This window comes from Solea senegalensis, linkage group LG15 (assembly GCF_019176455.1).
Source record: "Solea senegalensis isolate Sse05_10M linkage group LG15, IFAPA_SoseM_1, whole genome shotgun sequence".
NCBI classification, from domain to species: Eukaryota; Metazoa; Chordata; class Actinopteri; order Pleuronectiformes; family Soleidae; genus Solea; species Solea senegalensis.
Genome location: NC_058035.1, coordinates 5,733,891 through 5,756,004, shown reverse-complemented (window position 1 = coordinate 5,756,004; position 22,114 = coordinate 5,733,891). Strand labels below are relative to the sequence as shown.

The following is a 22,114-nucleotide window of genomic DNA, read 5'->3' as shown; positions in this document are numbered from 1 at the left end:
CACTCCTTTGTGCTGCCTCTTATGAAACTTGTCTTATGCACTTAATTGGATTTGCATGTCAGGCAAAGGATCTTTCATTCTCTGGTCCACACAAACACATCCTTTTCCTTATCTGTCTGGAAAGATTTCAGATTTTGTTGGTGTAGTTTGAGCAGAAGAGTCACAGCACTTCATGACATTTAAATATCTCACTCTCGGTGCCGTTCCTTGTTAGTATATAGTACATTTTGGAATGCGGTGAAAAAGGCTGCCACGTCTGAATCATGGCCGGGCCGTGCAGCGAGACGCCCTCTATCTCTCTGACACATGTGCATGACAATTTAGCACGCCCACTCCTGAGGTGCCCACTCTGTCCAGACAGAGCACAGAGGCTCCGTTGTCCCACGCCAAGGACCGAGTGGCAGACTGTGCATCAGTAATAAGCCCAAGCACAATGACAGGTTTTCACAGAGATAGAGCGGAGGGCTTTTAAAGCAGCAGAGGATACATTTCCTCCTCGAACAAGTGAGTCCCCCCCAAACATACTGCACACGCAGTGATGAGGGCCTCTCTCTCGCTCTCTCTCTTGTTGGTGTGGAGTTACAGTACACTCTGTGATTAACTCAAGTGTCATACACTACACTGCAGGCCATTCATGATCTGAAATAATGAAGACCAATACATAAGTACCTAATTACACAAACTTCTTTTTCTGCCAGTAGTCTTGGTCAATAAGTGGCCTTAAAAGAAATGTCTGCAATAGTTTGTAAATAACGAATGTAATGTGGGATGTAATTGGCCAGATTTTGGTCCCGATCTGGCTCTTTCTAACAATCGTGTGTCCCTTGTGATTTTACTCTGATTTGAGCAGATTATCCGGCCAAATGATCCTGTAGTTTGACGTGTTAACAGACGCGGTTGTAACGTCTTTGGAAGCATTAGAGTCTTCCCGATTTCAAAGTATGAAACGAACGTGTTTGATATTTACGACCGAACAGCGATACTTGCTTTTACAACCGTAACCTGTACAAGCCAAGTTGGTTCTGTCTACTCAGCCATGATTTCATCCACAGACTCCATGTCTCTTTATATTCTGAAGTCACGTTAAATCCCAAAACCCCTGGAGTCTCCTCCCTGAAATCGTTTGATTAAACGCCAAGTGTGTGGTCCTGCGTCTTGACTAGATTGTCTAATCTGTGCTTTCTCAGGATTAAAACATTGTACGTTGTGTCTGTGGTCTGCCACGTTTTTTAAAATCAAGTCCGATTTTAAAATCCTCTAGTGTGGGGGCAGGCTTTACTCACTGCTTGGTCAAAGAGTTTAAGGAGAAGACTGATGCCATCCTCAGATTGATAAGCTGATAGCAAACAGTGGAGAACAGATGGAAACAGCGAAGCTATTGTGACATAGGACCAAGAAATAGTCTGACACATAATCTGAGTAGCTGTTTTTAGACTTTAATCTGACCCTCTATCTACAGAGCCTCTGGCATGCTAGTATATGTGGATGTCGTTATAAGCTAAGGTAGTTTCTCATATAGTCTTTGTATTAAAGCTGCAGTAAGCAAGATCACGGTAAAATGTCGTTTCTTGCTATATGAACGACTACGCAAAGACATAGGGCCCCCAAGCCACCAGGGGGGCCCCCGAATCTGCATGTTCATTATTACCTGGCGTGCTGCCTCAAGGTTCAGCGTGTTGTGCATTCAAATGTGCATAATATGCATCATTTGAATGCACAACACATATCTAACCGCTAAATTCAAAAAGGTTGACTTCCTGTTGGGTGAAGTTCATGTCCATAGACGTGTTCGGGGTTGGTCTCTTGTGTCACGTATCAAGTTTCCAGTTGATTGGTCAATGTATGGTGAAGATACAGGCCACTTCCTGTTTGACGGCGAACATGGTCGCAATTCGTCTAAAATCTGATAGTGTGATGCCATGGCCACGCCCCTTTTGAATATGCAAGACCTTTTGCTAACTTTTCATCCTTGATGTGTCAAGTACAATTTTTTTTTTTATGTAGGTGCTCAGACGAGATCGTTCATTCACAAAAATTGCTGCAACTTAGTTTGGGCTTTGTCTTACCGCTTTTTCACCTTTTGGAGCCACTTTTATCAATTGTTCCTTTTATGCAAGGTGACATCAACACCTGTCATAGAACTACAGGAGTGACAGGAAGTAGCTGTACTTTCACACATGCGTGCAACAAAATTGAGTTTCCAGTATGTCAGGTAGAGTGATACTTTGCACCTACTATTGCACCTGTTAATTAATTACTTAATTAAAAAAAATAACACTAATTGGTGCAACTTTATATATATTTATATACAAAAACACTTATTTATTTCTATTTCTAATCACACAATAATCTACCTCAATTCAATGCCATGTGTTGGTTTTTTATCTGCTTGCCAAGCAACGTGATTTCGTTGCCAGTTTTCACTGCTGTGTTTTCTGTGCAATGACAATAAAAGGAAGTCTAAGTCTTAAATGTTACAGTATAATCATCATCACCACTAACTTCCTCCCTCTTCCACCCTAGAACCATCATCATCACCATCCTCATCCTCACCTCACGCGCAGCCCTCGGTGAGCCCGCGTGCGCCGCCGCCTGTCCTTTAAATTGATTGTTTTCTCTCTCTCTCTCTCTCTCTCTCTCTCCATCTTAACGCGGAAGTCAGTGACGCACCATTGCGCACACACACGGTCGGTCAGCTGGGGCAATGGAATAAACACAGCGTCGTGTTTCGGAGGCAGCAGCAGCAGCAGCAGCAGTGAGCGGTGAGTGTTCGCTTTATTTGTCCTCATACATTAACATGGAGCAGCAGCAGTAGCGTTGGTTCCACTGCAGCGGTGCAGCGTCCGTCCACAGCCACACTGTGGCTCCGCTTGCTTTATTGAGTCTAACCGGCGGCGTCTGATCGTTGGTGGGTCACGCGGACGGACTGATGTGGACTCCGCTGCACTGTGCTTTTATTTAATTTGATCTTATTTTACTCGACGACCGGAGAGCTTGTTTTCTGTCGTGTTTTACGGTTTTTGTTGCGCTCCTGTAATTGATAAGTGGTAAGTGAACGCTGATTCAGCATCCACACCATTGTCTTCTTAATTGTGTCCCTTTTTAAACGCTCCCCCACACGTTCGTATATCTTTTTTGTTGTTGTGCTACATTCAGATTCAGATTAATTGAGAGGCTTCACATTGTTCAAAATCGTCCACTCAATTTCTCTCTCGAGACACCTTTAAAGGTCCAGTGTGTAATATTTGGAAGCTTGTAAATTGCTTTAAATTCCACCAGTTGAAAAAAATTCAAATAAATCAGTTTTTTTCCTTTTGATGGTTTAAATTTGATTTAAACCATCACTTACAACATCTGCTAAAATATAAGCCAGCTCCTTTAACTTCTGGTCAGTTGTCGCTAATGGGAAACTTGAACTTTTTAAGGTAATGTTAACACTCAAAACGTTATCATTCAGTGCGTTTAAAGTCCAGTTTTAGTTGGACTAGATATTAATTTGTTTTTCTTAATGTCACGTAAACATAGTCCGAGTAAAATCGAGCTAGTCTTAGTCGGGCTAACGTATCTGGATAATGTGATTCATAGTCCGATTATGCTTAGTAGGACTGGAGTCAGACTTGGTGTTAAACTGTGCATGTGTTTTCGTGGTTGTCTTAGTAGTAAGTCCGTATCGTGATGTATCGCTAGATGAGTGTCTTGCAATATGTTGATGTGTCGCGATAATTTTGCTATCATGGACCACATATCGCACATCATATCATGAGGTACCCTGCGATTCCCACCCTTAGTGGCAGTGCAAGAGTAATTAACCCCTAAACCCCCTTTTATTAGCTGAGAACCAGTGATACAGAGTTTTTGGGACGGTTAGCAGGCCTTATGTCAAATTAGACCAAACTGCCACCACAAAATTAAAAGCTATAACCCATAAATGTCCTGTTCAAGCAAGAATACTTTGGACAGAAGTTAAGACAACTGAACTCTGGGAAACATTTTCCCAGTTCTTGGTCGCAACGGTTATCTCGCTTCATACGGCAGAGGAGTGTCTGTGTGGTTCACAAATGGCCACTGACTGGTGACCGCTGTGACCGTGGGATTGGTGAGATCTGGATCGTTTACAAGTAGTGCTGACACACACACACACACACACACACACAGTGGTTTTATAAACTTCACTTTAGAGCTCTGTGTCCTTGCAGTTTGTTCACACAGGCATTGTTGCACTTTAAACAACTATGCTGCCATGTTGTGTCTGAGGAAAAACAAACCCTGGTTAGATTTTTCACAAGTCTCATCCAATTATGAAAATGGGACACTAGGGTCAGGAAGATGCAGCCAGTAGCCAGATATTTGACAGGTTCCTCTTTTTACTGCTGATTTCTTTGGCATTCTCACGTGAATATATTAGAGGCCAGCAGTGGTTCTGCTGCCCCAGACCTGATCACACCACATCAGTAGTGACTGGAATGTTACTGGTCACATTTGCACAAAGGACCCCAGAGGCTGCTTGTGAGAGTGATTGCGCTCTGATTTTTTGCGTTTTGACTTTCTGGTCAGATGTTCTGTTGTTATGGATCATAATGAGTCCAGGACCAGCAGCTTCATTGGCTTCCACTGGCATTCGCATCCAAAATGCTAATATTTTAGCAGCAGTTAAATTCTTGGCTGCAGCATGGATTGGTAAAATGTGGCTTTGCCTCATAAATGTACTTATTGTTATGATGGCTCTCGGATCCGTTTTCGCTCAGATTGTTGTTGCAGCCTTTTACACTGCTGTCCTGTTTGTGTGCTGCACCTGCTGCAATGCAATGCATTAATTCTTTATAAATACGTAAAGCTCTTTGTGTCTGAGCTCTCCATTCTTATTACTCTGTGTGGATGTCCACTCTGGTATTTACTTAGTCACTAGCGGGAGGGCAAACATTTCATTCATCCTCATTCTGCCATTAGCAAGTCCTGGCTTTGTGTCAGAGACAGCTTATTTTAATACCATCTGCATCATGATCCCGGCTTCGCTGAGGTGCTCAGCTGTTGTTGGCGGGGGGTGAGATGAAGAACCAGCTGCGTCTGTCTGTGCCGATTACATCACTGTAGCCTTTAGTTATGTCTTAGCCAGTGTTGCAGAATACCGAGGGCTTGTTGCTATAAGAAGCCTCATTGTGCTGTGGGTGTCTGTGGAGATTGCATGCATAAACATGAACACAATGCTTATTATCTCTGCTATGCTGCTGTGTTACACATCCTGCCTCCGAGATTAGCTTATACTGAAGTTCTCCTACACCGACACGCTGTCAAAACTCATCACTGAGTGTGTGAACTTTGATGGACAGTAGATTCACGAGTATTGGGACTAATCACATCACTGTTTGAGGTCAGAATATATAAGCTATTTGAAGTAGTTACCAAATTGTCCAGCAGAGGATACAGTTTGGCCTGCTTTCATACCCTCTTTAGACCTATTTCCATCACGGTCCAGTTCGGTTTGGTACAGTTTGGAATGGTAAAGTCCTCGGTCAGGCTTGTGTTTCGACTGAGAACTACTTTTACTTGGTAGGCGGGGTGTGGGCTGTAGCGACATTGAACGTGACACAACGGACAACAACACAATGGAGGACATCCAGCAGCTCTCTTTTTTCTGTGGCTGTTTGTCTGAACAAGACATCAAGCTTTGTAGGAGAATAGACTGCGGGCATTGAAGAAACACCGGACGCATGGGAGTGGAGCTGGTCCACCTGTGCCGTATCATACCGTACCATTACTCTGGTACCCCAAGGGAACGATACCAAAAAATGGAGCGGTTGGAGCTGGTTATTTTGGTACTTGTCCTAATGGAAACGCAAAAGAATTCGTACCATACCGTACTGAACGTTCCACTCGATGCAAACACGGCTTTTTGCTCATCAGAAGTAAAAGCTAAAAAACGTTCCTTTTCCTTTGTACACCAAACCTCCAAAGCGTGTGTGTGGAAGTATCTCAGTACTAGGATCTGGGAATGACGTTTCCTCCGACTTGACTGAAAAACCTTGGATGCAAATGTATCACGGTCTAGCCAATGCAACTTGAGCGGGAATTCAAGGAAGGTCTGTGTTCAGAGACAACTGTGCCTCTCCCTCTCTCCACTGTTCCACCGGCTGATTCTCTACACGCTAACAAGGAGAGATTTTGCCGCGAGCAACAAGCAATCTGCAGTTATGAGAAATCTGGTTTATTCCAGAGTCTGAGCTGTCGACAGTCTGGAGTCGCCGGTCGTCCCGACAGGACAGACTACAGGAAGACATGAGAAAGTGACGTCATAATCATGATCCCAGTGACACTGTGACAAGTTGTCTGTCTTCAGAGATAAAGACATTTAAGTTGAGGGTGTCTGAATGCGCCCACAGGCGAGTTCTGCGTTTGACAACATAGAACAGAGGATGGCGTCGACCTAATGTGTTGATAATTTGCGTTTTTAATCAAATGCATTTGAACAACTGCTGAGCAGTCTGACGAAAAAGGCTTTTAGTTCTCTTTCATATCGTCTGAGGCTATTCATTTGTTCCACTTTTACAACAGCTGCTGTTACCATTGTTTCAAAGGGCACGCTGTGAAAATGAAATATTTTTGCAGAATGTTGAAAATCTAATAATTTTTGCTAAGAGTGTGCAGTGTAATTGAGATGTACTTGATAATACTGTCTTTACGCTCTTGAGCATGAAAATAGTGGGCAGCAAGTTGTTTCTAAGGTAAATCGTGCCTCGTGAATCGCCCTGATGCAGTGGCAGCAGCACATCATCCATTATTGACACATAATATTGCTAGTTGATTTTGCTGAAGCGTGCGTTTTTTTGTTTTTGGGGAATGAAACATTTCAGTTTCTTTTGAAAGGAAATGTTTAAATGCAATGCATTGTATTGAGTCGTCGACATGAAATACTAATCAAATGGAATCTCAGAGGCCGGTTGAGCTGCACAGTCCTGCAGTTGCAGGCGTCCACATCCCAAGACAGTTTGAGAGGCTAGCAACGTCCATTTTGAAAGATGAATTGCACCCTTTACTAAGAGAATTTGAGCTGCTTCTCTCTGAGGTTTACGGGCCTCAGATGTAAAACAAAGCAATATAAAAGGTTTGTTTCAGCAGCCATGTCTGTACTGTCTTATAACTGCAAAACAAATCTACCTACGGGTAAAATAGACGGTCTCATGATCAGTTTTGTTGCTGAATCATTGTCTGAGGACTGGGAATTCTTAACACTTTGAACTCGCTCTCCCCCTCACATACTGGCACACTCAACTTCCTTTTAACTTTATTTCCTGTACATGAGCTCAGCTCTGTTGCAGGGTGTGATAATGATCTTGAAAATCAGCTGTTTTTAAAAACAGGACCTACAGATGTGGTTCTCTTACTTACGCTTCATCTCTTTGTCAGCTGCTTAACCTTGTGTTCTCTTTCTGATGGTTAATTCTTAAAATAGTATTGACCGCATACTGCAAAGAAATGAATCCAGTGACTGGAAATCAATCCAAATATGTATCCTGTTGTACTCCTGTTGTGTGTGTGTGTGTGTGTGTGTGTGTGTGTTATCAATGGACTCCAGTCTTTGAAGCGGGGGAAGCTTGTTTCAGGCCCAGATATTTATACATAAGTTCTGTAAACCAACAACTAGAAAAAGGGAACGGGAAATTACGTAAAAACTGAAATGCTATAGTGTTTTTACTTAAAATGAGCTATATCGCTTAGCAAATAATATACAACGTCCAGCTATTTGTCTAAAGACATCCCTCTCAAAAATCCACATGTTTCTGCAACACGGTCAGTGACTCTCAGAGAAGCTGAGCTTCCGTGGAAGTGACGTTTTTGCCGCCTTTGTCCAATCCCCATAGAGAACAGTTGGAGCTGAGCTTCAAGTGGTTTTAATGCTGGGCTGCTACGGGAATAGGAAAATCACGTAAGATGATCTGTCATCCGCGACAAACAGCTAACTGAGCGTTTACTATTGAACTAAATACAACACGGTACATATTTGACCACATTTTTGAGGAAGCTGAGCTTCCCTTGAACAATCGCCACTGCTCTACACTCAAGTTTCACTTTCCTAATTAAAGCTTCTCCTGAATAAATGATATTAACAGTATCGCAGCCATATGGCAGCTGCGAACATACAACACAATTACCAGAGCTTGTAGGCTCTGTGCATCAGTGTCATGCTGCCTTTTGTTATCTGCTCTGATCACATGACTTCGTCCCCTGCTAGTCGTGTTGTGTCAGCATCTGGCCGTGCTGTAAGGTAGTAACTTAATAAAAGGTATCATAAGAGGTATCATGTGCTGTAGCTCTTTGGTTTCCTCACAGTAACTCAGCCCTGCCCTGCTCTGCCCTGCTGCCGTCTTACTGTGGCTTGTCTTCATCTTTAGGGAATTGAGTATTGATCCTGTCTAATGACTTCCTCTGAAGGATGATGTCATCCACCCAACCCTACTGGAGAAACCTTTATGGCCATAGGGAAAAAAATGTAAATGATTGGACAACGAGATGGTGGATGTATTGATTGTTTCTTGAGCAGCTCTTGAACTTACTCACACTTATACCCATGTGTCTGTGCATTCTCCGTGTGTGTGTGTGTGTGTGTGTGTGTGTGTGTGTGTGTGTGTTCTATGGCTGCAGTGGAATTACAACACACGGGATGAAAGATGGAGAGGCCTCGAAGGCTGCGATACATCAACCGAGCAGAAGTGCTGGCTCGGCTGTTTACAGCATGCGATGGCACTGCTGTGGGATGTGGTTGATGATGTCATTAGGGCTGTCACAATTTCACAAGGTGTCTGTCTGTTCAGCAAACCAAGAAGAGGGTTTCGGGAAAGGAGCAGCAGTAGCTCTGTGTCTGTGTTGGACAGATGTTTGTACTAAGTCAGTTATTTCACACCTAATAGTCGGCTAGACACGGTATGATTGGGGACTGCAACATTCACTTGAGACAACAGCATTCTTTGATGTGCATCAGAGTTTGGTTGTGCATTCTCACCTCCCCAAACTAACTGGACTTTCCAAGCAAACCGATTGCGGTTCGGTTAAGAAGGGCTGGTGTGAACGCACCCGTAGACTCAAATTTACACGGTCTACTTTCCTTATCAATCTTATATACTTGGTTACTAGGTTCACTTTATCTGCTCTACTGTGTGTTTACTAGCTACATAACACAATGCACTTCCATGGCACACGTCATAAACTCCCTTCATTAGTTTCAGATGTCGCAGGTCAACATGAAACATAAAAGCCTCGTCCATGACCAGCACACACATTGTTTTTCACTTTGCTCACAGAGAGAAAACCTTCCATTGGTATATTATAGAGTGTTGGCAGTCGTGTGCTCCTCTTTATTTATGGAAGTGTACACACACACACACACACACACACACACACACACAGCTGTCCTTTTAAGGACACTGCATTGACTTCCATTCATTTGGACAGCCTAAACAAAGCATTGTCCCGAACATTACCCTAATTACGATTCGTAGCCCTAAACCAGTTCCTCAGTTGCCCCGTTAGGGTCAGGTTTTGGTCTTCATGAGGACTACTGGTCCTGACAAGGTCAGTGTTTATGTCAGTAAAAGTCCTAAAGAGGCAAGAAATACAAGAACACACTCGCACACCAATCCCAGCTCAAATTACCCAAGATAGCAGGATGATTTATTAAGATTTGCAGGATCAACAAGATCTGTATTGCAACACAACAATGAAATGTGCTCGTCTTGCACATTTCACATGTCCTCACATCTACTGTTGTTAACCACTCATTAAAAAAACATGTCTCTGAACTGAAGGGACAGAACAAAGATATCCAAAACCACTGGGTCATGTCATTAACAGATAATTGAAATCTACATAACCTCATAGCTCAAAATTATATGATAACACCTGTTTCGCCGTCTTACGATATCTTCAACACTGCTTCCTCCTTCCACTGCTGTTTCCTTTACTTTCGCAGTATATAAAATAAATACGCATTTGCATTTGTTGGCCTATATGTACACAGCATGATTATCATGTCAGTAACGATACACAACGCGCTCTCATTCTAACACCCTGCTATACATTTCACACACAAATGCACAACCTAGCTCATGATGTTACACGGTTTTTCGCAAGTGTTAGTCGGTTCAGGAACTCAGCGCCCCTCAGTGCAGGTTAGTGTTAAGTGTCTTCTCACATAACTAATGTGATTGCTGGAACTGCGTCTCTGTGGTGAAGTGTCTGATGTCAGATGATGATGATAATGATGATGATGATGCTTCTCACAAGTGGTATTAGCCAAAACACTTCCTCAACTTTGTTCGTACTTGAGATCGGTTTCAGGAGCAGCAACTCTGCCGCGTATCTCACCTCAGTTATTGTTAATGTCATTTTATAATGGACTACAAAGTGTTTTTATGTTTTAATATCTTTTTCCGTATCAGTATAAAAGTGCTTTGTGATGGTTCTTTTTTTTTTAATTAATTTGACTTTGTCCACAATGGCACTTCTTCAATATTTCCCCTCCTGAATAAGCCTTCAGTTTGTGTTCGGCTGTAATGATGCTTTAGATTGACACGCTGGCTTAATAATAGATCATCAATTGTCCGTTATTCTCGGAAAGCACAACATTCACACTCATTTCCTTCCCTGCGAACCAAGATGCTTTTTTATAACGACACCCAGGCACACTCACACATACACATACAACTTCACTTGACACTGTGTGCTGGGTAGGATCAACAGAAACGCCTCCACAGTGTAGAAATGTCTGCACACCAAGAAAAACTCTTATTATTGACCAGGTGACATTTCAAGCCAGAGCCTGTCTTAAGAACAAAAAAAGGGCTTGGGGCCTAAATTGTCACCTGACTTGTAAGATTTTTCTTCTGGGAGCAACGACTGCTTTCTTCCTTATTGTTCATAATGACACAGCAGCAACTTACCCTAACTGTGACCTTACAGTTCTATGATGTTTTCTTTTTATTGTAGAAGAAAATGATTTATGTCAGGGAAATCTATTTGCATTTCAAAGTTGTTTTTATGGATTACTGAATTGTCCTGTGGGTGGTTTGAGGTCAAAGATGTCCCCACTCTTTTTTTCCACTTAATTTAAATACAGACTGTTCACATAAAAGCTGCTTCTTAGTAATGAATGATTCATAGCGAGGCAGAAATTTGCTGTAAGTAAAATGTGGTTCTGCTAATATTATTTCTTATGCACTGGACAAGATTAAAACTCTTGTCTTTCAGTCTAATGCAGCAGCACATTAGCTCTGAGTGTGAGTCCACACAACGATTTCCCTCTGTTGATATCTCCCCGTACGTTTATGTGTTGATAATAATTTTTATTTTTCCAATTTTATCATGGGGCAGCACATGGACAAGTGGAAAGGGAAGTTAGCTTGTGACTGGAAGGTTGCTAGTTCGAGTCCCCGCCAGGCCAGACAGAAAGAAATAAGCCAAAAGTGAACAAAAATAAATGGCATTTATATGTGAATAACATTTCATATGTGAATATGAAATAAATGTTTTTGTTTTCTGTTGCTCGGCATCGATTGTTTCTTGCCGCTCATATTCTTGACTTTATTGTGTTCCTGACTTAAATCAGAGAGCAGTTACAGCAGCTACAACACGCTCTCTGCTAAATGTGTATTCTGCTCAAGAATACCCATGATTCTTTGATCATTCATCAGTTTTGCTAGTGCGTGTGAGTTAATAGGTTTGAATTGGGAGTTTTCTTTTCTTTTCTTTCTGTGAGGCTAAACTCGTATTTTTCTTGGCAACATTGGGAATAATCTGTGCTGCAGCTGCTCTGTCAGGTTTGAAGACGTGACTTTACTGCATGTGACATGAGGGGAGGAATTTACACAGGTAAATTTGCTCAGGAGGGTTTGTCCAACCGCACACTTGTTTTGAAAGCTTTTTTGGAACAAGTTGCTATTTGACCGACAGCTCTTTGTTGTACAGGTCAAACTTGTTTTGACCGATGCATTACATTGGTGTTTGTGTTATTTTCTGAAAACCTGTGCACACTCGTGTTCGACTTGTTTTGCTTCGACACCGTTCAGTCGCGTTACTAATGCTTTATTTCCACTCGGCTCTGCATCTGCACAAGTAAGGCATACTGAAGTCGATTTTAATTTGGATGTCGTTGTGGCTTTCCTCCCTTCTTTTTTTTTAGACTGGAAGTTGTTCATGTATTTTGACAAATGTTGGACTTTTTGCAGTGAATCTCGGGAAGATGCTAGAGCTGAACGATCTTTTAGAAAACATCCAACTGTGATTTTTCTGCTAGATGTTGCAACTTGCAATTTCCGTGGTGACATAATTTTATACAAGTCAAGGTCCGGGTCAGTTTTCACCGTGTAATAGACTTAAAGTGTTACACAGCGTCACCACATGACATGGTCAAAGCATGAATCACTCGGTGTCCTTGTGCAAGGATGACTTTAAGAGAGAATCAGTCCGTAAACCACCTTTTTCCCAGTGAAAACCAGCACGTATGATGGGTTTCTATTCATGTTGTTAATACAGGTGCAATCTTGGAATTTTTCAAAATCAGGCATTGGGTGGAGGAGAGGGGGTTCAGTTACTGTTTACAGATATGTATTACTGCCAACATGTGTGTCTTACATGTTGTTGTAATTTAATACAGAACAGTCTGAAGTGTAGAAGCAGGCTTTTCTAATTTTCTACGCACTGCAATCTTTCAAATTTCATTTCACAATGATTAACTGTTTTAGCCAAACTGTCTAACTGTATATTTAAATGCTCAATATGGCCAATGCAAGTACTCCAAATATATCCATAGTAATGTCTTTCTGTCTTTTTTTTTGTGGATATTTCAATGCCACATATTATATCTTATATATCTTATATTAGTGTTTGGCAGGCAGCCACCGTGCATATGGGAGAGAAAGATATATTATTGGATTTAAAATAACATAAAACCCTAATTGAATTAGGGATGGGACGATAGTTAGTATGCTTTTCTGGCTTTTCTCCGGGTACTCCAGCTAACTCCTCCCACAGTCCAAAGACATGCAGATTTGGGGATTAGGTCAATTGGACACTCTGAATTGACCTTAGGTGTGAGTGAGACAGTGAATGGTTGTTTGTCTCTGTGTGTGGTCCTGTGATGGACTGGTGATCTGTCCAGGGTGTGACCCCGCCTATCGCCCTATGTCAGCTGAGATTGGTACATCCCCCCCCCTCCCCCGCGATCCTCATGTGGACAATAAAGTGGTAAGATGGATGGATGGATTTGTCCGATATCCAATTCAGTGATTTTGACCAGTATCACAGTGATACTGATACCCATCCCTTATTTAAATCTGTCACCTGAACAACTGGGAAATATCTTAGATAAATCACAGTTAAACACAAATGCCTTTTTTTTAGTGCAGCGCATGTTGATCAAAGCACTGACAAACACTAGGTAGCGACTCCAGGACGTCGTATACTTTCCTTTTTATTTAGACGGAGGAGAATGGAGAGTTAACAGGAAATGAGGGTTGAGTGAGGACGCGGAGCAAAGCTCTGTGGCCAGACTTGAACCGGGAACATTGCTATTCCACGAGCGCCCAGTGTGGCCGCATGACGACGCACCGAAATAGCACCAGGCGTAAGTTATATGAAAATGCGATGCTTTTTAAATGATATGACTGAACTGCAATATTGAGTTTCCCTGGATCGGGTTTAGTCTGTTGTGGAGTGCAGTGTTGGCTTGTTAATTGGTGTGTAAATGACTGCTGGAGAACACTTCTCCTGACTGTTGGCCACATACAGTCAAACAGTCTTTAGCTGCTGTTTCTTTTGCTGTCACTGAGTCAATCATCAGCCAGACTCCGGCTGTGAGTCCACACACCAAGAACACACACACACACACACACACACACATAATTCATGTCTGCTGGCCTGCAGCTCCCAGAGTTATTCTGAGGAGATGAACGTTACACTGAGGGGCCGAGTGGTTGTCGTGTTGAGAAACACACAGTCACCACAGGTCTGTGTTTACTGGTCACTGTCAGTGCAGTTCTCATATTGAAAACACTTTCAGTTTCTTTCTGGTTAGTTTTTTCATTTCCTCATTCCTGGCCAACACGCAGCACAATACATGTCAGCAGCAGTGGTCTGTAGCTTTAAGGCTGTTTTAAGGCCTTGAAAACACTGACACAACGTCCTGTTTTTAAGTGGATGAAATGTATTGATTTAATGCATATTAATGAACATGTCAATGTAAATATGCCAGAAGCTACTTTACGTCTGTTACAAAAATAACAAACACAGGACAACAAATAAATATGCAACGCATACAGCATTAAATGTGACACATTGGCATGAAATTAATGATCACGCCTCTGGTTCCTCTTCAGCCGTCGCTTGAGTTTGGTTTTGAACTTATTAAAGGTCGTGCATTCTCTAAGATTGCAGCTGGAATGTTCTGCCAGATCTCACTGCACATAGACTGATAACACCTGTTACTGGATGTTGTCGGTGTTGCACAATCACCACAGAGTAAAAGCTCTGGTTACTTTCCTTTAATATTCCTCTAATATTCGATTTTAACACAATATCCCAAGTTTTGAAAGTTTAAAATAGCGTTAACAATCCTAAAGATTGCTTCTTTCCTGTCATCATTGACTCATCTGAAGTATGAGTCAATGATGACAGTAATACATTTTTAAAGTTTTTTAAATGGAGATTCTGTTGGTTAAACAAAAAAATGTACGTTTACACTGTTAAGTTTATGTTCTCATCGATAATAATAATAATGACAATAATAATAATAGTAACTTAGATTTATAAAGCGCCTTTCACAAAACCCAAGGCATCAATACATGCATATGATTTCTGATGTAAAGATTATAATACTACCCTTTATGATCTGTTTTACGTTCTTTCCTTTATAAGCATGTTTATAAGTCTTATTTTTATACAGTATGTTACCATGATGCAACTCGCTGATGGTGATGTTCTCGTTGATATGAGAATGGAATAAACGAAACTGTCGACGTTCGAGGTGTTGTTCTTCGAAACCTGGCGGATGATAAACGTGGATTTATACTTGGATCTGTGCATAAGAGACTACAGGCCTGCTCTGTGTCTGTGTGCCGCCACAGCCATACAGTGCACGTTATGCAGTAACTGTGCTTGAGAGGCAGCATAACTATGATTTACAATAACATGTTAAAAAAAATCTTTTGAAAACAAAAGACTCATCTATCCTGCTTACAGTAAAACAGGGATTTCTGGCTTCCTTTTTATTCTGTGTCTGCTTCCTCTTCACAGTATCTACTGAAGCTCCGAGATTACAAAAGCTGCACATACGCTCTCTCTTTCTTTGTGTGTGTGTGTGTGTGCTTTGTAAAATGTATCTTACAATGTAAATTACGGCCCCCGTGTTGCACATTTTCAGTTCCCTTCTCCACATTCGGAATGTTTTGATGCGTTTGCACTTTTCTCCCAGCTGCCTCTGCCCTCCGCGCTACGTGTAAGAAATTCTGCTCTTCCAGCAAACTTCGTATTTAATCCACCATCTGTTTACTTTATTTTTTTACTTTTCATTTCTTTTCCTTTCACCTTCCCATTGCAACATCAGAGATTTTAGCAACATCTCATGCAGCTTTTGCGGTTAAAGGAGAAAGAAGAAAATGTCCCTGGATGGTGAAATGATTATTTTCATACCCAGAAAAGAACAGAGTCCTTCCTTCCTCTGTCAGCAACATGTAGTTTGAACAAGGGAATATCAAACATTATTGCCTTTATTTAGCTGTGTGTGCGTATTTGTTTTCTGGCACAAACACTTGTCAGACCAGTAGTCTGGTTCCAAAGAGGCAGAACCTTATTTCTGAGGAACTGTGCTTAGGGTAGGCATTAACTGGTTATAGTTATAAGGTTAGGGATAAGGCTTTGTTCAAGAGTAACTGTGCAAACTTTGTCATAGGAGTTGACCAGGATTCACTGATTCTAAGGCGCCTTCATCGCCTTGTTTAATTTTTTTATAAATTCTTGTCAGTGACAAAAATGATGAACTGACAAAGTGGCTCATCCATCACGGGAACAGTGATTATAGCGAGCAATTGCATGTTTAATTTTATTCTGCAGCGGCTAAATGAACACTTAAAACATATTGTTCAGGAAAAAGTAATATAAGTTTGCAAATGATGTTCTCCATAGCTGTAATATCAGCTTAAAGAGCCGCGGTAGATATATATGTTTTCATTAAAATCGCCTAAACTTAAGAGCTGCTGTATATTACATGGTATGCAATTAGCTGCAATTCTCATCCTTATAAAATGATCTACGTCACCTAGGCCTGCGATGAGTACAGGGTCTCCAAACATTGTGCGCAAAGGACGCTTCAGACGGACGAGTGGCCGCGCAGATTTGTCTTTCTTTGTCTGATGCAGCTATTTAATGCAGGAGCGCGTTTTATTTGGCTTGCATAACTTACCTTCTGCTAATGTACAGCGTTTAAAATTTAAACTTGGAGAAAGATGCACATCTATACTTTATTGTCAACCATTGAAGGTAGGATTGGAGATCCCGGAGATAGTACAAGCCTGTTTCTTCGGAATTCCCTCCGTAGCTACGCTTCCAGAGCACAGGAACCCGCAACAAACACAGATTCCCGAGCTCTGTGCAGCATCGGTAGCTTTCGGTACTTTTCGGTGACGGTGAAGTTTTTTGGACAAATACATGAAGTGAACCTACCGGTCCAGTCGAAACAGCGCCACCATGGCATCACTTTGCAGCCCTTTCTGGGCTTTTAGTTGTCGGCACCGTTCAAACGCAGCACCGATGTTCACTCTGCTCTTGGATCGCTCTGCATCAGCCTTTTTCTTGGCAGTAGCGTTTCCCAAAAAACGTCTTTCGTTTGCGACCAACACCTGTTGTTGGTACCTTTACTGCGGTCTGTGGTGTTGTCTTCTGAGAGTGTACGCGCATGGGGGGAGGCCAGATGGCTGTGCGATTCATGCATCACGATCCAATTAATTTGTTTGGACGTTTACTATGATGGGATGGTATTTTTACACAGCTGACTGACATTTTTCATTTTTATGACAATGCAATAATTAATTTTAAGCAATACAGTAAAAAAAAATGCTCCAGAAAATGATCTCCTTGGAAAATGCACATCATTTGCTGGCGGATTTGCAGCAGCTTCGCTTTCTGAAACGGCATTAAATAAAATTCCTACATAATTTTGTCCTCGGCTGTGACAGCACATTTCTACAGCCCACTCAGTGAAATGATAACCACTGCATGAGTACCTGACAATACAGTAAGATATTGCAGTATAGACTATTGTCTGTTCTAATGTATGCATCTAAATCAGCGCTGTAGGTCCAGTCCCTTCAGGGAAGATGCCTCTTTAGCTTTAGACTGTAGCGGTAGTACAGTAATGTTGGGACTGATTGATACACCACCTAGTTTTTCTGCCTGGTTGCACATCAGAAGTGAAGAACGGGCTCTCAGCCATATCTCAGCTCTGGTTTGACAGCAGGGACACAGACGGGCCTCTTGGCAAACGGAATAACAGCAGAGTTCAGCGGAGCAGAACGTAGACCAGACAGGGTTGTGATTTTCCTCCGGCAGGAGCAGAGAGGTAAGGAGCTGGAGAGAAGAGCTAAATTGTCTCTCTTTGAAATAAATGGACTTCAGAGGGATAATAGGAGCCACGGTAATATTTTCCTTCTTTTGCCTTGTCTCCACTGAGAGCATCTGCTTGGATTATGTTTTGAAAAACTAAATCTTCAAGAAAAATCAGTTTTTTATTGCCCAGTGCTCAGAATCATTTATAATGTCACCGAGTTAAGTATGATATCATGATTTCAGCACAACACTGTTTAAAAAATGGTCAGTAAATGATAATGTTGCGGTATTATTTAGCCGTAGAATCAGTCTAAACTTGTTCTAAAATAAAATGTCCTACAATACCTAAAAGTAGCTGACAAAGTATTTGATCAGTTATTAAATATTCAAATACACACGTGCACCTGTTGTCTGTTTGATTCAGATTTGTCTTTGAGGACATTTTGTCTGGTCCTCGCAGCTTTAATGGGCTTTTTGAGGGTTAAGACCTTGTTTTAGGGTTGGGGTTTGAATTGGGTTTATGTTAGGTTAAGGGTTATGATGGTTAAGGTTAGGGTAAGTGGCTAGGGAATGCATTAAGTCTTTGAGTGTCCTCACTAAGAATGCTGTACAAAGGGGCATCTCTGCACCTGGCAACTATTGGCAACTTGGTTACGACTGTATGTTCCTTGGAAGAATGGAGCGACTGAGAAGGAACCTTTACACTAAGGTCAAGGATAGATGGTGCACTCCCAGAAGTCAGTCTTCGCAATTCAATGCCTGATACACTCTAACCTAATTTACACCTGAACTTTAAAAGCCAATTCTCAACTCCCTAACAGCCCTTTGACGATGTTAGGGTCAGTCAAAATGCCCTTTCCAGTCTGTAACATCAGTATCTCAAACCATTCCTCACACACATTAGCATGCAGGTTATTTACAGTAGGACAGGTTCACAGTTCTTGATAATTTAATTATTTATGTAAAAAAAAAGGTCAGTTTGTTTAATTTTCTTAAAGAAGCCTTAACGATAAACATAGTGTTTGCTGCCTTGGTGTTTTTGAAGTAATGCCTTCAAAGTTGTGCAATGCAGAAATGATATGTTTTTCACACTGACTTGCACGACACTGAAGATGTTATTGTGGTGATCGTATAAATCACACATGGCTGTCCTGCACATATCCTGCCCCATTAGTGCAACCTCTCAGTCCAACAGAGACCTAAAGCTTGAAACACAACACCAATTAAGAAAGGAGTGAAGAATCTTACTGCAGTTTGTGTACTTTGGGTGTGCAGTAATGAGCTGGCGGGTGCAGTGGCAGTCTGTGTTGTGGCCACAGTGATTGATGCCGTTTGTTGTTTCATGCGACCGTCGTAGAAACATTTCGTAAAGTGTAGTGTGCAAACGTACGACACAGATCAGCTCGATTTATTTTGGTTCTCCATCTTATTTGCCTCTTATCAGAGCTCGGGGAATGACGTGAGAACGACTGCTTTGCTGTTACTACAAACATCTGTGGCCGAGAAGAAACAGGGGCTGTAATGGTATCAAATAATCATCCCCTCTGGTGGACGACTTTGTCTCCCAACTCGTGCACATTTTCTGTAGCTTGTTATTTTCACATTCAAAATATGACACCGAGTGCACCTTTGCCTGTTGAAGTGACCTGTTTTTATCAGCTGGAGCTCACAGCCACGTCTTGTGATGCCGATACAATAACGAAAAGGGATTAAATGACCAAAAATGCATGTTTTCTTTGTAGCCATAGCTGTTTATATTTTATTTAATGAATTTATTTTTCTGATTACATGCATATAAGTGACTTAAAACAATGCTGCTGTAACACAAATATTGATTAAAAAAAATGATTATTGTGAGTCTGAAACTGGACTTTTTTTTTTACATGTAAACATGTTAGTCTTGCGCATGCGCTACAGCTCCCATCCCCCGGTTTAAAGCTGGAATTTAAAAAAGACGCCGATTAAACTGAGGAATAAGACAACTGCAAATGATGGCAGGTAATTTTTTTTGGACCAAGAAAGAGACCGAATTTATGCTAAGCTCGGAATGGCACTTGAGATGCTGACAACTAGCCGGAAGCTAAACTAGCCGGAAGCTAAACTAGCCGGAAGCTAAACTAGCCAGAAGCTAAACTAGCTAGAAGCTAAACCAAAAACTGTACTAATACTACTTACAAGCTGAGTGGGAATGTATCACCTAATATAGTGGAGGGGACACACATTTCAGTCAGTTAGTCAATTCCACATTAGTCCTTGTACACTTGGACAAGGACTGACGTCAAATTCAACGGCATAGCTTGTTTGATTAATACCAGGAAGCAGCATGAGAGTTTTGACAATAGCAATGAGTTGCCGTGGTTCATTAGTGACAAATAAACCACAACTAACTAGAAGTACTGCATATTTCCTTCCTCATTCGGATGTGTCATCGGGGGTTTTTGCTCCCGACGTCGTCATGGTGACCAAATCGATTAATTTCCTTGAATAGAAATGTAGTTTTTCAGCTGATTGGAGTGTTGGAAAAGTTTGGCTAATGTTAATATATCACATTAGACATTTTAACGCAAAATTGTTGCATATTATTTTCAGATGAGCTAAACATATGTGTCGGTTATGAATATGCAGCCGTAGCAATTGTACTGCAGTTCCGAAGCCTATTTTTAATTAATTATTCCCAAAGAATGAAAAACAAGGAGTGAATGAAACTGTTTTACTTGTATTCATATAGGGCAAAAAATGAAGCAGCATGTGTTGTTGAGGCGATGGTTGGAGATATCATGGTGACAGCCTGGTGGTGCATTCCTGGAGGCTTCTAAAAACTCCTCCCAGATGGCAGGAGACTGAAGTAGTTGTGTGAGGGGTTGGTGGGGTCGCTCACAATGCCGAGTGCTTTGCAGGCCGGGCGGGTGTTGCAAATGTCCAGGAAGGAGGGGACGGGAGAGGGGGCCACCGATGATCCTCTCTGCTGCTTTCACAACACGTACCAGGGCTTTTCCTATTGGAGGTGGTGCAGTTTCTCATCCACAGTGTGATGCACATGGTCAGGATGGTGTCCCTGTAGAAGGAGCACATGATGGGCACTGTGGATGTGGCTCTTCGAGGCGCTGCAGAGCTTTCTTGGCCAGTGAGGTGATGTTTTTGGCCCAGAGTTACTCTGTTAGGTGCACACCCAGAAACCTGGTGTTGTGTCTCCCCTGAATTGGCAGTTCACTCCCAAGTGTGTTGTGACTATGTGAGTTAGTGAGGTCGTACCAGTGTAATCACCTCTCCATCTTGATAAATGCTTTTCAGACAGTGCAGTGTTGGACTGAAGGAGCAGCTCTAGGTTTGCAGGTCTGTTTCTAAGTCTCCTCTCCTCTGTGTGAATCTGTGTGGCATTATCACTGAAACTCCACCCCCACCCCCACCCCCTACACACTCACCCTGCCCTGATCAATGCTGGTTTCTTATTACTGGCATTTATCTGACCTTCCCATTGTCTCCTTGCTTTTTTTTTTTTTTTTGGTTTAATAATCTTGTCATTTTTATGCTGCAGAGCTCGATGGGCGAGGCCCCAGCCTGCAAAAGCACGTACACATATGAAGCAGCCTCGTGCCGTAGAGGCGTTTTAATGCTGTCAGTGGCAGTACAGATGGTTGCATTAACTGAAATAAGAGTAAAAACCCGGTGTGTTACTTCATTGCTCCATATTGAATAGCTGCCGCTGTTATTGTTGTGTCTGTCATACCACTCTGCTGCCTTTTTGTGGAGTCCATGGTGGGGGTTGAACGATTTAAATGTCTAATCACAAAATGTTGACAGATATCGCGTTTGTGAAGCTTCTTGTCGGTAATCACTGTGTTTATAGCTTTAAAACTCGATGGTGCATTACCTCATGAGATACCATCAGATTATTAACTACGCTTTATTCTAATGCAAAGATGCAAAGAAGAAGAAAATTGTCTGGTCTTTCATTGACATAATAGCAATACACTCTGAGTCAGACATGCTTCATAAAGTCTATCTTAAATCATAGTCTTTGTGATTTGACAATATCGGTGTTTCCAACTGCAAGTTCTAATTGAAAACATTCACTTGTTCAGCCTTAATTTATGGTCCTGAATTTCAGGTCTTTGTGGGGGGAAAAAAGCAGGATTTTGGCACACGTACGGGCCATCTCTGGTGATTTATTACACCGCGTGATGATGCGACTGCTGAGACAAACTAAAACGTGTGTGGAAAAACGTCCCCTGTGGTTTGACAATAGACTGCACTGTTAGGTCAACTGCACCAATGTGAGTACACAAGTCTAGTTTTTAAATCTGTGAATGAAAATGAACCGAAATGCACTTGGGATTTTCTGTGAGTTCAGTTCCGCCTTTGTTTAAGCACTTTTCAAACGGTCCTCCACCTTCATGCTTGGTTTTCTGTTTTCTATTATTACAAACTCGGCTGTAGTAGAACTGTTTAAAAATGATTAATCAGAATATGAAGCTGCTGCTCAGGCACCTGAAATAAACAAAAGAAACATAGGCCACTCAAACAATGC

The 22,114-nt window shown here is 41.8% G+C and overlaps 1 protein-coding gene across 4 annotated transcripts in view; it reads left to right on the top strand.

Annotated features, from left to right (window-relative positions):
- Window positions 1–2,658: 2,658 nt before the first annotated feature.
- The window catches only part of march8 (membrane-associated ring finger (C3HC4) 8), an 85,243-nt gene continuing 65,787 nt past the window's right edge, over window positions 2,659–22,114 (top strand). For 2 of the 4 annotated variants that reach the window (XM_044045144.1, XM_044045142.1), the window contains exon 1: window positions 2,659–2,762. The gene's annotated coding sequence lies outside the window, so the exon portion shown is untranslated. Of the gene's footprint in view, window positions 2,763–2,842; window positions 3,048–22,114 lie in introns of those variants that run through there. The other 2 variants (XM_044045147.1, XM_044045143.1) reach the window with 2 other exon arrangements.